Here is a 16,954-nt window from a genome sequence, read left to right as displayed (position 1 = left end):
TCTGTCCACATATCTATTCAAGGGACACCATCATAGGACCTAACCACATCAGCCACACGATCAGGGGCTCATTCACCTGCACACCTACCAATGTGATATATGCCATCAAGTGCCAGCAATGCCCCTCTGTCATGTACATTGGCCAAACCAGACAGTCTCTACGCAAAAGAATAAATGGACACAAATCTGACATTAGGAATTATAACATTCAAAAACCAGTAGGAGAACACTTCAATCTCCCTGTTCTCTCAATAACGGACCTGAAAGTGGCAATTCTTCAACAAAAAACCTTCAAAAACAGACTCCAACATGAAACTGCAGAACTGGAATTAATTTGCAAACTGGACACCATCAAATTAGGCCTGAATAAAGACTGGGAGTGGTTGGGTCATTACAAAACCTAAACCTAATTTCCCCAATACTAATTTGCCCCAACTGTTACTCACACCTTCTTGTCAACTGTTTGAAATGGGCCACTCTTATTACCACTACAAAGGTTATTTTTCCTCCCGTGGTATCTTACTGTTAATTGAATTTCTCATTAGACTGACCTCACACTTGGTAAGGCAACTCCCATCTTTTCATGTATTTATACCTTGGCCTGTATTTTCCACTCCATGCATCTGATGAAGTGGGTTCTAGGCCACGGAAGCTTATGCCCAAATAAATTTGTTAGCCTCTACGCCACAAGGACACCTCGTCATTTTTGCTAATACAGACTAACACAGCTACCACTCTTGCATAATGACAGGTTTCAGAGTAACAGCCATGTTAGTCTGTATTCGCAAAAAGAAAAGGACTACTTGAGAGACTAACCAATTTATTTGAGCATAAGCTTTCGTGAGCTACAGCTCACTTCATCGGATGCATACTGTGGAAAGTATAGAAGATCTTTTTATACACACAAAGCATGAAAAAGGAGAAAACCTTTTGTAGTGGTAAACACCCATTTTTTCATGCTTTGTGTGTATAAAAAGATCTTCTATACTTTCCACAGTATGCATCCGATGAAGTGAGCTGTAGCTCACGAAAGCTTATGCTCAAATAAATTGGTTAGTCTCTAAGGTGCCACAAGTACTCCTTTTCTTCTAGCTACCACTCTGAAACCTGACAATATGTAGGCACTCAACATATGTATATACATAATTTAATTTACATTTTAATGAGTCCATGACACTGTTTTATATTGTAAAATCAAGCAGATATGTTGTCACAAGTCTGCCAATGCTTCCCTCTTTTTTGCGGGGAGGAGTTGCTATGATGCTATTTTATCTTGTGTGAATGTTTTTAATGAAGCATCAGGTATATTTATGCTTTGCAAAATTCATTTTTGAAATGATTTTTACTGATAGTGATGTTTATTTAAGCATTTTTTAATCAGTGTATAGTTTCACAGCTATGGGAAATTATGGGGGGTCAGACAGTTATTTAAAGACAATGATTGAGATTCATAAAGTTAAAACTTTAACCATTCAAACACAAATTCTCAAAATATACAAAATAAATATCCCTAAATCAAACTCTGATGTTCTCATGCAGTAAATTTTATCATTGTGTGTGTATGATGAAATTGATATTTGTCAATTTTTATAGATTAAAAAGTAATCCTTCCAAGCCTATAAATAACCTACAGAAAGTTATAAGGCCAGGATTCTCATGTTAGTTTATAAAAGGTTTGACTATGAAAGTTCCAGAGTCTGTGGAGCTGATTCTCATTTACAATAAGGCCCCTTTACACAGTACTCTGGCAAATACAATTACAAACCCTGAGGCTTCTTTACACTGCCAGACTAATATAAAAGGGCTTTATGTAACTGAGAATCAGTCCCTGAAGTTTGGAAATAGTCTGTTGTCGTTACCATGCTGTGTGAACAGGAGATTGAAAGCTATCTGAACTTTGAAAGTGACTTTAATATTTGATTTTATATTGATGAAACATTCTCATACTATACAGTGTATGAGCCACGCTTTTCCCTGCATAAGGCAAGCCATTAGTGGATTCTTCTAATGTTACAGGGTATAGCAGAAGACGGGAATAGTGTGGCTGACCAAAAATGTGGGATCCAAACTTCACACACACGCACACACACACACCATGACCCCTAAAGAAAATGAAGTTATTTCTTAAGTTACCTTGGGCATTAAACTGAGTCTCCCTTGCCCTGAGGAGGTGAAAAAAGGGGCTTTAACACATTCTGAAGCAACATCTGGCTACATGTTCTGAAACAACACATGACTAGAAAGGAAACTGATAGTGAAGGAGAAGAGAAAGGATGAGGGGGATGGGCAGGGAGAGGGAGCATGGAGGAGGAAGATGGATCTTATTAGTGAGGAGAGATATGAGCGGGAGGAGAAGGAGAGGAATGATAAAAACTGGGGAGAGCAAGAGGGGACAGAATAGAGCAGGAGAGTGAACAAGTTATATGCGGAGAAATGGGAAGGGAAAAAGGACAAAAGAATTGAAAAAGGGATACAAGTATTTATTCAAGCAGAGAGAGAAATAAAAAGGGAAAGAAAACAAAGTTGGAAGGAAGAAGGAGGTGCATGGAATGAGGATAAAAGCTGGTGCGAACCTCCAAAATGCACTATTTTATACATTAATGCACCCAGGGGATGCATTTCCAGAATAATTCCCTGCAATGTCTGCATAAATTCAGACAACATTTTTATAAGATTATTTGATGCCATTCTCTGCCCCACAGTTCTGTATCCAGTTCTTTCCATGGGCCGGGACCAAAGGGTACTAACACAGCACCGGAGAACATTATCCAGTTTCCTGGGAACTGACCCTGTCTTTTATCCCATCATTTCCTTTTAATTCACTGCAAATTGAAAAACTTTTACCTAGCTACACCTTTGCTCACTTTCTGCAGCTCCATCCGTTCTGGAGTACAGACAAGTCCTTGTCATAGGAACACAGAATTACCTTACCATGCCACTGGTTCAGCAAGTCTGGTATTCCACCTCCAGCACTGGTCACCTGGTGCTTCATGGGAAAATGAAATACATACAACCTCACATACCAAGACAACTGTGGGCTTTGGCAACAACCTTTCTTCTGAGCTTTGGGTAACTGGCTACATCTGCCTCTTTACTGAGTCTTGGACGCTTACCTTTTGAATTATAACATGCTTTCCTATATGGTGCACCCCAGAATCCATTGCATCCCATCTTATATGGGCATTTAAAATGGAAGCAGCTTGATTCAGCTGTTGTTCACTGAAGAGCAGGGTGACCAGATAGCAAGTGTGAAAAATTGGGACAAGGGGTGGGGGAAACTAGGTGCCTATATAAGAAAAAGCCCCAAATATCAGGACCGTCCCTATAAAATTGGGACATCTGGTCACCCTACTGAAGAGGTGGGGATAGTTGTAAAAGACATGGGAAACCATGGGCAGAAGGAATGTGAAGACATGCTGGGAAGGAGAGGAAAATACTCAGCCCACTACTTGAGTAAAGAAAATGTGGCACCACTGCACAAAGGAAAAAAAGAATATGAACAACAGATGTGTGGTCACATCCAAAGCAAAGGGCAAAGGTTACTGCACTGTAGTTTAACAGATATATGAGAGAGGTCAATTAGGCTGAAATTGCGAAAGTAAGCCATGGGGGAAATGTATCTGACAACTGGGCCATAGAAGATGGAATTGAGAACCCCCTATGTTCTGATGAGGGGCACTTAACCAATGCAAATACAGCATTTTGCAACAATGTCTCTAATTGTATATTTAGATGGCTAAAGGTAGGGATTTGTCAATGACCTTGGAGAAAAAAAATTAGTTACAATCTTTGCCCAAACCTTAGAATGAACTGAACAATTTTGGGGCATATAAGAAAAAGTCGTTGGAAAGATCCTTTTTTGTTTGTACATCTTTGCACTTTAGCCGGGCCCAGAACCTCAGATACCATACCTGGAAAAACTTATTCTAACAAAATATCCAGCTCAGATTATTGGACATTTCTATGAACTGAAGTATTTCTTAATATTGTTGAATCATTAATTATCTTAGACGTAGGCTGTGTGGGCAGGGCATGCATTACAGATGTGTTAAGTATTTGTATAGATCTTTAAATCCACTCAAACTGATCCTCAGGTCTGACATTCTTTCCTTTCCCAAATCTCAGCAGATGCTCACTAAAGTGAAAATGTAAGCTGATGTTGTTTACCCATCTGGAAATCTGGCAAGTCCTTCCCCACCAGCCAGCTTCCCTCTCTCCTGGCCAACAGACACCCTTTGGCTTCCTGAAGACATCTAAGCTCAGAAAGAGGAGTCCTGTGGCTTACTAGAGAGCAAGGGCCAGCTGTTTGGGGGTGGGGTGGAGGGGAGAAGGTTGTTTGTTGAACCGCCAAGCAAATCTGCAAGAAGTCACTCACGTCCAGCCTGGGCAATGCCAACAAAACCATTCAGTTTCTGAATCTATGTTACAAGCCAAGCTCTGCAGGGTTCACACTAGAGCTAAAATCCTATTGAATTAAGTGCTGTGAGGAATGAGAGAAGGAGGAGATGATTTACATGAACTTTTTACCTCCTGGTCAGCTCTGCATCTTGTGACTCTTTTGTATTGGGTTGCCATGGCAAGCTGACCTGTCTGTAAAATAGGTCATCCTCTCACTGAACCAGAATCTGTAGCCTGTTAGGCATCCACAGGATAGCATAATACCATATAGGCTGCAGATTGCTTGTAACATTTGAAACGCTATGTAATCTGGGGTCCACAGGGATGCAAGCCTCTTGCTGTAATGCAGAATTTAGGGATGGTTAAATATCCAAATCTCTTGTATATTGTTGTACAGTGAGAGCACATGGGATTTTAAGTTTATTTTTACAGTCTGCTAATGTATTAATATTACTATTAGCATGGTGGTGTGTGTAGGGATTCTCTCAGGCAGACAGAGCATGAGCAGTTGCTGGTACGAGCATCCAAAGGAGGGTGGGGGGAGAAAGATGACAGCTTTTCACTGTTCCAGCAGTGAGTGTAGATTTACTTAACATAATTTAGGCTTGAATCCTGAAAGCTGCCTCACACAGATGTGCCCAGGCACCCTAGCAGAGCAACAGGAGATCCCCATTAGGGATCTGCCCACATTGAGCTGCTGTAGGATCAAGGCTTCAATTCTGAAAAAATGTAATTTTGTATAGAGGAAAACTCCTTGAGTCTCCTTATTTTATATTTGAGTCTTTTAGATCATCCTATCCAGTTCCATTTTTAGACAAATATTTACTGCTCAGTACTAACTATAATACTTCAGCTTGTCACTGCTCGTTGTCAGTGTAGACTAACACGTTTGATATTTATTGGTAAAAAGAGTCTCAAAATAGGGATGAAGTAGTCCTTTCACTTTTCCTTTCTTTCTGGTTGTTAGGGATACTGTGTGTAGCAAAGTTGCCACCCCCACTCACACTGCTCTTGGCTATATATGGCATTTCAGCACCTTGCCTCAGTTTTCCCCACTGTCCTTTAGCCTTCTCTACCTATAGGAGTATCCTAGTCCTCCAGCCACACCACTTTACAGAGTCCATCCGCTTCCAGGGCAGAGCTTTTTACCAAAATCCAACAGAAAGTAAAAACAACTAAACCTTAAACCCAGCTGAGCTCAGTAGCTACCTCTCTCTCACAGCCATACTTTTGCCCTCCTATAATTTTTTCCCCACCCTTTGTCCTCTGGCTCCTAGATCTCAAACAACCCCGTTGTCCAGGGGGTAGTACACCCCTCCCCTCACTCAGGGGTTCAGACAGGCTCATCTAAGTTCCTACCTCCATTCAGGCATCCATCTCACACTGGAAATAGCCTGTCTACTCTTCTCCCACTTTCTGCTTTTCAGCTTTCCTTGGGGCTGCTTCCTACAAGACAGGACCAGAGACTTCCTCCCATCTGATGTCCTCTCTCCTCTTTTAAATCCATCCCATTCACCTGATCACACCCTTCCCAGGTACAAGCTGTGAAGTTGCATCACTCTCTGGCTCCTTTAACCCTTTTGGTGCCAGTGTGAGGTTTACACCCAGTCACGCTGAGCTAAATTCTCCTCTCACCAGTCTAATTCAAGTCAATGGGGTTGTTTGTGCCAGTGCAGCTGAGAGGAGAATCTGCCTCCTCTGTTCTTATTGCCATTACTACACTGTGTTTTTTAAAGAACTACTGAGGTAATAAGTTCCATTTTATAATATATGTTGTACACCTTGGCCTGGATTGGACAAGGAGATACAAATTACACCTCCCTGTCCCCCATCATGCAATGTGTCTACTCCCTTTTTACTTGGGGTTGCCATTTGGAGAGGCAGATTTACACCCTAATTTTGCAGGTTGACCCGAGGTGAACTCCTGCAGTTAAAGAGGGCTCTGCATGAGTGCAGAGGTCCACATGCATAAAGCCACTTGCAGAATCAGGGCCTTAGTTTCCATCAGAGACACCATATGATCCTGCTGAGCGATCCATTTGCTGTGGAGACTTCACAGCAGGCTCTGCACCCTGGTTTATGCCAATTTGAGCAGGTATAAACCAGGGATGCATTTATCCTACTTTCTTTGTTTCAGCTTTGGAAAAACTGTTAGAAAGGTACAGTATTGCATCACATCAATATTGATGATCTGCTTTCTAAATATTTGCACTCAGGAAGACTAAAATATTAGCAGTGCCAGAAGATAAAATTTTCTAATATTGTCTTTGCTGTAGTATTCAGTTAACAGAGTGCTGTTAATTACTTGTTGTCTCTGTGGGGAGTATCACAGTACACATATTACCCATAGAATCAAAAGTAATGAGGATATTGTTTTAGAAGTATATAAAAGAGTCTGTAACATAAGGACAATACACTTTTCCATTTTGGGTCATGAAAAAAACATGTCACACTCTTGCATCTCTTTTAGTTTAAAATTTTGCCATGAGAACCATGGCTCAACCATTTTTTCACTAGAAACTTAAAAAGAAAAGGGCAGCTTGAGGCAGACAAGACACCCTGCATGAAAAATTTCAGCTCAAACAGTTCAAGTTTTGGCAAAGTTATAAACAACTGAAAATATTCTTATAAATGGGAAGTTTTGGGCATCTTTAACTTTAGATGGTGCTATCATCTCTGCCTAGGACTAAGGGGCCCTTATCCTGATTAAGCTCTCTGGGCAAAGTAGTAATATAAATATATAATAATAGTGATGTGTTACATTTGGTTTAAATACAGTACTATCACTTGGCCATGACACCTGAATATATGACATCTGTATATAAAATATATCTTAACTAATGCATAATAAAACATGAAAGTAGTGTATTCAGCTCTGAGTTCTAAAAGCGGGCCAAATCCTGCAGTCCTGACTCAAACAATAATAGATGTGAACACCCCCTCACACCCACAAAAAAAAACCCCACAACAAATTAAACAAAAACACTTTGTTTTGAAGGTGGCCTGCAAAAGAAAAAAATGCTTATGCCCCTTTTTTGGCTTTATGATTTATACAGAGAGCTTTAAATTTTTGAGATTCTCTCCTCTCCCCCATGTTTGTTCTATTTACACTAGAAATATGTCTTAGCTGCCTACTTATTGCTGGGAAACTCCTGGGACAACTGGAGAAACAACAGAATTATGAGAGATGGGAGGCTGAGAGGGAAAAGGATTTTTAACCAGACTCTTTTAAACTCTGTGTCTTGATTGGTTTTGTTAACACCCGATTATTGGGAGCAATGACCTCCTTTCATAGATTCAGCTGAGTGTTGAGGAAGCTCTCATCCCAGTTCTTTGTGTCCCAAGGAATCTGCCAGCATAAACAGGGAAGATAAGACTCGATATTTCTAAGATGTTTTAAAAAGGGGGTGGGGAGGGCAGAAAGTACTAATTAAAAACAAACGACCTTTTAAAAGTCTTTATATATACATCAATGAATATTTTCCTTAAAAGGGCACAAACACTCTTTCTTTTGCAAATCACCTTTAACTCCCAGATGATAATAAAAGTAAAAGTGCAGGTGTGCACTTTCCCAAAAGATGACTTAACACCCTGTTGCCACTAAGGAATAAACTGGAAAGGTTTGGATCTGCTGGAGAGCAATTTATTTTATTGCCTAATAAAACAAGATTGGGCCAGGGAAGTTCTTATACTTACTGCATAGTTATTCACAATAGATAACATGAATTGATATCAAGTATTGGTAACAGGTAATGCCCTTAGTCAGCTTAGTATACATATATCCATAGTTAGTATTTTAAAATCATTAGATATTATAAATCTGATATCAGGTACAGTGTATCCAATAAGCCAAGTACAATTGTATCTTTGACTTAGTATTCAAGGTCTGTCTAGTTTACCTTTGTACCGAGTTAGAGGAAGAGCAAGAGCGAGATCAGAAAACTATCCGCTCAGTAACAAATAATCCTGTCCTCCTAGAAGTTGCAACCTTGACATTCTTCGTTTTCTCCATTCTCATTTTGCAATGTTTGCAGAGTTCATTTTCAGGTATTTTTAGGTTTGCTGATAGATTTTCAAAAGTAAAAACTTAATACCATACAAATATCTGTTAGAGATTGCAATAGTACAAGAGATACTATGTATCTGGTAGTAGATAAGAGACATTATGTCACTGTAGGAAGGACAGGTTGAGGTCATGGAGATAAAATCCAATAGAGTATTCTGTAAAGGAAACAAAATCTAACCTCACTTATGCACATAGGGCAAATGCTGCCTCGCTCCCTTTATATGGGTACAGAAAGCCCAATATACAAGAGGACCAGTGAGGGGCAAATGGATAAGGCTTGGGCAGGCCAGATGTTAGAGTGTGTCTCTGACAATCTGTCTAGAGACAATTGATGAATTCTGTTTGGTATTATGAACACTCTATGTCTCTATATCAAATGACAAGCTCCCTTTTGATTATCAGTCTGGTCTGCGCCTTCTCTCTTGTCTTTTTACTTCCATCTTGGACTGAAATTCCAAAGGACATTGAAACAGGGCTAGCAATGGTTGGTCACTAAAGATGATCAGGACCTGTGTAGATCTTGCCCAGGGTGAGCAAAGGAGTCACTGCAATCTAGATAAAACCAGTTTTCTCCAACTTCTCTGCAGAGGACTAGGGTTTGAAGGAATGGAATTTCCCCAGAAAAGGTAACAAAGAGATGAGATGTCTGGTGCAGCCCTCTGAAAACAGACTGGGTTAGTTGGACAGACAAAGGAAGCTTGGGGCATGAGAGAGGAACAAAGAGGTAGGCTCTTGTAGCACCGGGGATCTTTTGGCTAATATGCCAGTCAGGAGCTTAAGGACACCAACTGCAAGGGGTCAACGAGAGACAGACTCAGTTAGTAGGAGAAGTCATGACCATCAGGAAAAGGATCCTGAACTTGTTAGAAGAATTTGACCAAACCCCAAAGGACTCTTAAGTGATGTGGAAACTGAGGCAGGGAATGATATATAGGTATTTTGTATAGGTGTGTACATCTCTTGTGCTGTCTAAAGTAAAAATAATTGTTAGAATCCTTCTGCAAAGCTTGCATCTCTTTGCCTTAACTATCTGGTGCCCTTGAAGAAGTAAACTGCAAACCAGAGAGACCACAAGGTTGAAGTTCTTAGAAAGCATGTGCATAAGCAACTGGAGAGTCTAGGAGAGCTGGCACCAGTCTCAGAGCCTAAGCATCTGGACTATGGTGTCTCAGCTCTCAGAAAGGGGTGCTAGAAAGAAGTACTCTGAGGAGCCAGAGGCAGCGACTGGACATTACTCAAATAAACTTAGGGACATGTGGCCAGTGTGTGGGACACAAATGCAGCAGCCTGTTAAGTGTTCAGAAGAGGAAACTTGACAAGAGTTGTGACAGTGTCATTGTGATGTACTATTTTAATATGAACTTATATTTCTGGATGGTGGCAGATCTAAACCCATATCAGCAGGCACTAAGAAAAATCATCTGTATTTGCATCATGTGCTCCGTGTAGCACTGATGGGTACAGCAGGGCAAAGGTGACTTTTGGCCCTCTAACATAAGTTAGAGCAGCCTTGAGACTTATTCTTTATGCAACAATCTCTAGGGGCTATTCTATAGCCAAGAATAGATGTGGAACAGAGTGATTGGGCCACATCCCTTTCTTCACTAGGCATGCCTCCTACAGATGGGGCTTCAAGGGGCATGGCGTAGAGCCATTCTGTTCTATCCAGGGAATTCAGGGACTCTTCCCTGGGAATGATTTTCCACTGGCTTTATGGCCCCTCTATACTGCCAGCATGGTGTAAAAGGAACACAGCAGAAGGGGGAATACAGCCCACAGTCTAAGTACTTGTATATGTGCTGGGGGGAAAGGGGAGATACAGATTTCGTGCTAAGGGAACTTTGGGAAGTAATTTTTTCCCCCAGTAATAAAATTTGCTACCAGCTCCTGATGACAGAAATACAATGTGATGCCACTTCCTGTGAAGTGGTAAACACAGAAAGATGACACACATCTTGCCTGGTATATCGTACTATGTAAATTTTCAAATTACTTATTTATGTAATGGGATTTTCACAGTACTTAAAACAGACAGTGTGGAGACTTAGGATAGAGCTTGAATATTTTATGAGAAAATAAGCTGTTTGTGTGTTTAGGCAGTGACCTCTCAAAATTAATATGTAGCAATAAGACAAGATCCAGTAACAACGTTATGGTGTGCTTTTTATTTTCTAAGGGTTAAGATCTTTTATTTGCTAACAATCATCTGTACTGTAAATACATTTAAAAAAACCAGAATTTGTTAATTCACCCTTGCCGCTTGTTTATAAGACTTGGCGGTGGGAAAAACCTTCTACCTGGAAGCAGTAGCCATTATAAAAGTAAAGCTGCAAGAAAGTGTGAAGAATCTTCAACACTGGGCTAGATTCACCCCAGCTATAAAAGTACACTACATCTCTCTGTGCCCATGCATCCAAGGAAGGATTCACCCCAAAGAAGGGCAGGTGGTACTGTGCATGTCCTGCCTCTTAGGTTAAAGTTCTGTTAAAAAACAAAAACAAAACCCTGCCTTTGGGTGTTGTTTTGGGGATATTCTGATTCAGCACATACCCCGGCCAAGTCACTGAAGTGCTGACTTCTGCACTTTTCTTAGCAGTGTACAAGGTAGCCATTTTCAGCTGCTGGAGCCTTTCCTCTTTCTCCCAAGGACTTGCCATTGCAGGGGCCTCTGTCCTACTCTTCAGAAGCCAGAATAGACACGGGTAATCTGTACCAAGACCTTCCCATTTTTAATAGGAGTACCTGTGATGGGTTGGACCCTCTGGGATGTCACCTGGTGTGCTGGGACGCCGCTGAGGCAGGCTGTTCTGCCAGCCTAGGCCCCCTTTTACCTGGTCTTGCTGGGCTAGGCTCCCCAGCCTTTTCCAGCCAAGCACACAGGCAGGGCCACACCCAGCTGCACAGAGACACAGAGATCCACTCTGAGAAGGCTCAGCTTAAGGGGCTTGCCACAGCACCCAGATGTCCACCCCCCTTGGATTACAAACCCAAAATTATATGAAATTTGCCTCCTCCCTCAATATGGAGGAGGGTATGCACAACTTCAGGAATAAGAAATCACATAAACTGGGTTATATTGTAAACCAGAAATAAATGCATTAACTATAACAGGTCTATTTTAAGTAGTTAAGGAGGTAGCAGACAGAACAAGGCAGATTACTAAGAAAATAAAACAGAGCATGCAAACTAAGCTTAATACACTAAGGAAACTAATTACATGTAAGTTCTCACCCTAAATGTGATTCTGATAATCTTCTTCACAGGTCAGATGCCCTTCCAACCTGGGTCCAGCTCTTTCCCCCAGTTCAGTCTTAGTTGTTTCCAGCAGTCATCTTGGGTGGGGTAGCAGGGGAGAACTGACAACCAGGATTACCTCACTCCCCACCCTTAAATAGGATTTGCATAAGACGGGAGTCCTTTGTTTCCTAGTTTGACTCCCACCCTCCAGCTTCTCGTGGAAAAGTACAGAATTCAAGATGGGTTCCAGTATCGGGTGACATGGTAAAATGCCTCTATAGGGCCCCTGTAGCCATTCTTCACAGGCTTACCCACATGTTCACAGGAAGACTAAGCTCTTTTACAGTCCATTGTCTCTTGCTGATGGGCCATCCGCCCTGTCTGGCTTTTCCGTTGTTGTACCTGAAGTGTTACCAGTGGGTGCCATCCACAGTAGCATAGTTGAAATAAAGATACATAGTCAATGTTCCTATCTTCAGATACAGAAATGGTACAGGCATACAAATTGGATAATTGCATTCAGTAAATCATAACCTTTCCAATGATATCTCACATGAGCCATCTGGCATAAAATATATCTCAGTTATGTCATATTCATATCATAAGCATATTTTCATAAGGAATGTGGAATGCAATGTCTCAGTACATTATCCATTTATATTTCTGTGGAGGGGACTTGACAAATATTTCTCAAAACGATAGCTAGGTCACCTATGTACCTACATAGCTTTTTAAATAATAAGCATGTTTTAGAGTCTAGGGAAGAGGATGCTGTCTGAATCCAAAATCAGAAGATAAACCTTCTAGGAATATTTTACAGGATTAAAACAAGCGCACAGGAAATGCTGCAATTTAACAATGCAAATTGTTTGAGTAGATACAAATGGTCTTTACCACCCTCAAATAATTTAGAGGTGACATCAAGAGTTGTCATAGTAGGGGAACTCCCCAATTACATGTCTGATTAGAGTGGGGGAATGCAAGAATGAGGAGGTGAACTGATGACTGGGGAAACTCTTGAAAGACATTTGGAGGCAGTCTGTAGGCAGGCATTTTGAGTTGGGCTCCAAAGAAGGGAGTTGATATTCTGTATGTCTCATAGTTCCTGCAAAGCCCCAGTGAGATGAAAGCACTTAGGATAAAGTTTGTTTTAAAGGTCTGCCGGCTGAATAATTATTGAAAGATCCAAAATACAAAAAGCACAAGCTCATGCATGCATTCTGTAACTAACTAATTAGAATAATGTAGGAAGATTCCAGACAGAATTCGGAGAAACTTGCATCATAAAGTTTCCCAGGGCATCAAAATCCAAACTTTAACTGCCTATCTTTTAGATGGATTTATGGGCCCAAACATCAGCATTAGACTTCAGACCAAGGGGGGCCAACCTGAGCCTGAGAAGGAGCCAGAATTTAATAATGTACATTGCCAAAGAGCCACAGTAATATGTCAGCAGCCGCTCCACCCATCAGCTCCCCCACCCCACTCCCAGCGCCTCCCACCCACTGGCAGCCCTGCCAATCAGCACCTCCCCCTCCCTCCCTGCACCTCCCAATCAGCTGTTTCCTGGCATGCAGGAGGCTCTGTGGGGGAGGGGGAGAAGCGAGGGCATTGCAGGCTATGGGGATGGGACGGGAAGGGGTGGGGGCAGGGCCTGTGGCAGAACCAGGGGTTGAGCAGTGAGCACCCCCCGAGCACACTGGAAAGTTGGCGCCTGTAGCTCCAGCCCCAGAGTCGGTGCCTATACAAGGAACTGCACATTAACTTTTGAAGAGCCGCATGTGACTCCAAAGCCACAGGTTGGCCACCCCTGCTTCAGACCAAAGAAGTGATTTTTCTGTATTTAGAGCTGGACACCAAACCATCGATTGTGCGCAGCAAGTCGGAGAGAGTGCACTCAGCCACTGGATCATTGAAAGAGTGTTTGGAAAAAAGCTGGGATAGCCTGAATAGTATCTTGGAAAAAGGTGGTGGACTTAAATTGATACATCTCCTCTCCAATACTAATAGTAACTCCTCACATACAGTGTTTTTCATGTTCAGAGCACAGTACAAATATTATCAAATCAATTCTCACACAGCCCTGTGAGGCAGGTATTATCCCAGTTCTACGGATCACTCCACTAGACCACTCAGGCTCTTTAAGAATAATTGTTTTAATTTCCTTGCTCTTATGACTGCTATTTATAGCTATGAGGAACAATAAATTAGAGAGGGAAGGAGTCTAATGTGACTGGCCTAGAATAGCATACTATTGTTACATCCATGATATATAGAGAGATTTTGAAACGCATTATTCAAATGAAATAGAGGTTTCACTCACCACAAAGAAACCGATGAAGTGAGCTGTAGCTCACGAAAACTTATGCTCAAATAAATTGGTTAGTCTCTAAGGTGCCACAAGTACTCCTTTTCTTTTTGCGAATACAGACTAACACGGCTGTTACTCTGAAACCTGTCATTATGCAAAGAAAATCAAGGAACTGTAGAACTACAGTCTAGAGCAGAGGTGGGCAAACTACGGCCTGCGGGACCGTCCTGCCCGGTCCTGGCCAGGGAGGCCCCTCCCCTGCTGCTCCCCGTCCCCCGCAGCCATGCCGTTACGCGGGTAGCGGGGCTGCGTGCTCCTGCAGGGCAGCATGTCTGGCTCCAGCCAGGCAGTGTGGCTGCCAGACATGCTGCTCTGAGCGGCATGGTAAGAGGGCCGGGAGTCATGGGGGGCAGTCAGGGGACAAGGAGCAGGGGGCGGTTGGATGGGGCGGAGGTTCTGAGGGGGGCAGTCAGGGGTGGAAAGTGGGAGGGGGCAGATAGAGGGCAGGGGCTAGGCTGTTTGGGGAGACACAGCCTTCCCTACCCGGCCCTCCTTACAGTTTTGCAACCCCGATGTGGCCTTCAGGCCAAAAAGCTTTCCCACCCCTAGTCTAGAGTGTGGATATTGTTACATTTTGTGTTTAAAAAAATAACCAGGGGTTTGTAAACAGGTTATTTTTAAAAAATATCGGACTAATGAGGGTAGGCATTTTGTAACTAAACACCCATGGTAACTGTAAAAACAGACTAGATTGCAGTGGTGGGATTATACAATTTGGGAGGGAGAATGTAGAACCAAGGAGTTTGTCTGGTTTGAAGACTCCAACTGAAACATTTTCTATAAAGTAGCCTGTTTCGTTTTGCTCCCCCAAAAACCAGGGGAATGGGGAAGGATGATCTGTGATTCAGGCATGTGACTCCAGAAATATTGGTTCTATTCTTAGCTCTGCCATAAACTTTGTGTTTCCCCCTAGGCAAACCACTTCAATTTGTGGTGCATCAGGATGCCCTATCCATAAAATAAGAATAATACTGCCTCAGAGAAGTGCTATGAGGTTTCGGTTTTTTAATGTTTATAAAGTGCTTTGTGATTGTTTGGTGGAAGACTCTATAGAAATGCAAAGTTCTATTGTTAATTTTTACTACAGTGAAGGAATTGATATTATTCATTTATAGGAAACCTTTTTATTATCGTTTCAAGAAATTTATTTTCTTGTAAATTGTTTCCAGTAAACTATTCAAAACAGTGTGGACCACATACAGCAGTTTTAATCCTTATTGTTTATTTTTCACCCTCACTTCTGCAGAGTATCCTCCAGTGAAACTGTTCCTGGCACTGGACAGTTTGGAATGAAATTGCATATTTTTCATTGTGAGGCATTTTTTATCTTTTTTTTTTTTGCAGATATTCAGAGTACATTACTTTCAGGGGAGCAGAACTGTGCCTGAAGAGGACATGTCATGTTTACTTTAGTTGAGTTTCAACCAGTGTCATTTACTAAACTCTTTGATGAGCTAAGGGTGCTTGAGGCTGCTCTTTGTTTGTGGGACCTATGTCATAGAATCATAGAATCATAGAATATCAGGGTTGGAAGGGACCCCAGAAGGTCATCTAGTCCAACCCCCTGCTCAAAGCAGGACCAAGTCCCCGTTAAATCATCCCAGCCAGGGCTTTGTCAAGCCTGACCTTAAAAACCTGTAAGGAAGGAGATTCTACCACCTCCCTAGGTAACGCATTCCAGTGTTTCACCACCCTCTTAGTGAAAAAGTTTTTCCTAATATCCAATCTAAACCTCCCCCATTGCAACTTGAGACCATTACTCCTCGTTCTGTCATCTGCTACCATTGAGAACAGTCTAGAGCCATCCTCTTTGGAACCCCCTTTCAGGTAGTTGAAAGCAGCTATCAAATCCCCCCTCATTCTTCTCTTCTGCAGACTAAACAATCCCAGCTCCCTCAGCCTCTCCTCATAAGTCATGTGCTCTAGACCCCTAATCATTTTTGTTGCCCTTCGCTGGACTCTTTCCAATTTATCCACATCCTTCTTGTAGTGTGGGGCCCAAAACTGGACACAGTACTCCAGATGAGGCCTCACCAGTGTCGAATAGAGGGGAACGATCACGTCCCTCGATCTGCTCGCTATGCCCCTACTTATACATCCCAAAATGCCATTGGCCTTCTTGGCAACAAGGGCACACTGCTGACTCATATCCAGCTTCTCGTCCACTGTCACCCCTAGGTCCTTTTCCGCAGAACTGCTGCCTAGCCATTCGGTCCCTAGTCTGTAGCGGTGCATTGGGTTCTTCCGTCCTAAGTGCAGGACCCTGCACTTATCCTTATTGAACCTCATCAGATTTCTTTTGGCCCAATCCTCCAATTTGTCTAGGTCCTTCTGTATCCTATCCCTCTCCTCCAGCGTATCTACCACTCCTCCCAGTTTAGTATCATCCGCAAATTTGCTGAGAGTGCAATCCACACCATTCTCCAGATCATTTATGAAGATATTGAACAAAACCGGCCCCAGGACCGACCCCTGGGGCACTCCACTTGACACCGGCTGCCAACTAGACATGGAGCCATTGATCACTACCCGTTGAGCCCGACAATATAGCCAGCTTTCTACCCACCTTATAGTGCATTCATCCAGCCCATACTTCCTTAACTTGCTGACAAGAATGCTGTGGGAGACCGTGTCAAAAGCTTTGCTAAAGTCAAGAAACAATACATCCACTGCTTTCCCTTCATCCACAGAACCAGTAATCTCATCATAAAAGGCGATTAGATTAGTCAGGCATGACCTTCCCTTAGTGAATCCATGCTGACTGTTCCTGATCACTTTCCTCTCCTCTAAGTGCTTCAGGATTGATTCTTTGAGGACCTGCTCCATGATTTTTCCAGGGACTGAGGTGAGGCTGACTGGCCTGTAGTTCCCAGGATCCTCCT

This window comes from Chelonia mydas, chromosome 5, assembly GCF_015237465.2.
Source record: "Chelonia mydas isolate rCheMyd1 chromosome 5, rCheMyd1.pri.v2, whole genome shotgun sequence".
Classification (NCBI taxonomy): domain Eukaryota; kingdom Metazoa; phylum Chordata; order Testudines; family Cheloniidae; genus Chelonia; species Chelonia mydas.
The sequence above is the reverse complement of the archived record's forward strand: the minus strand, read 5'-3'. Positions refer to the sequence as shown.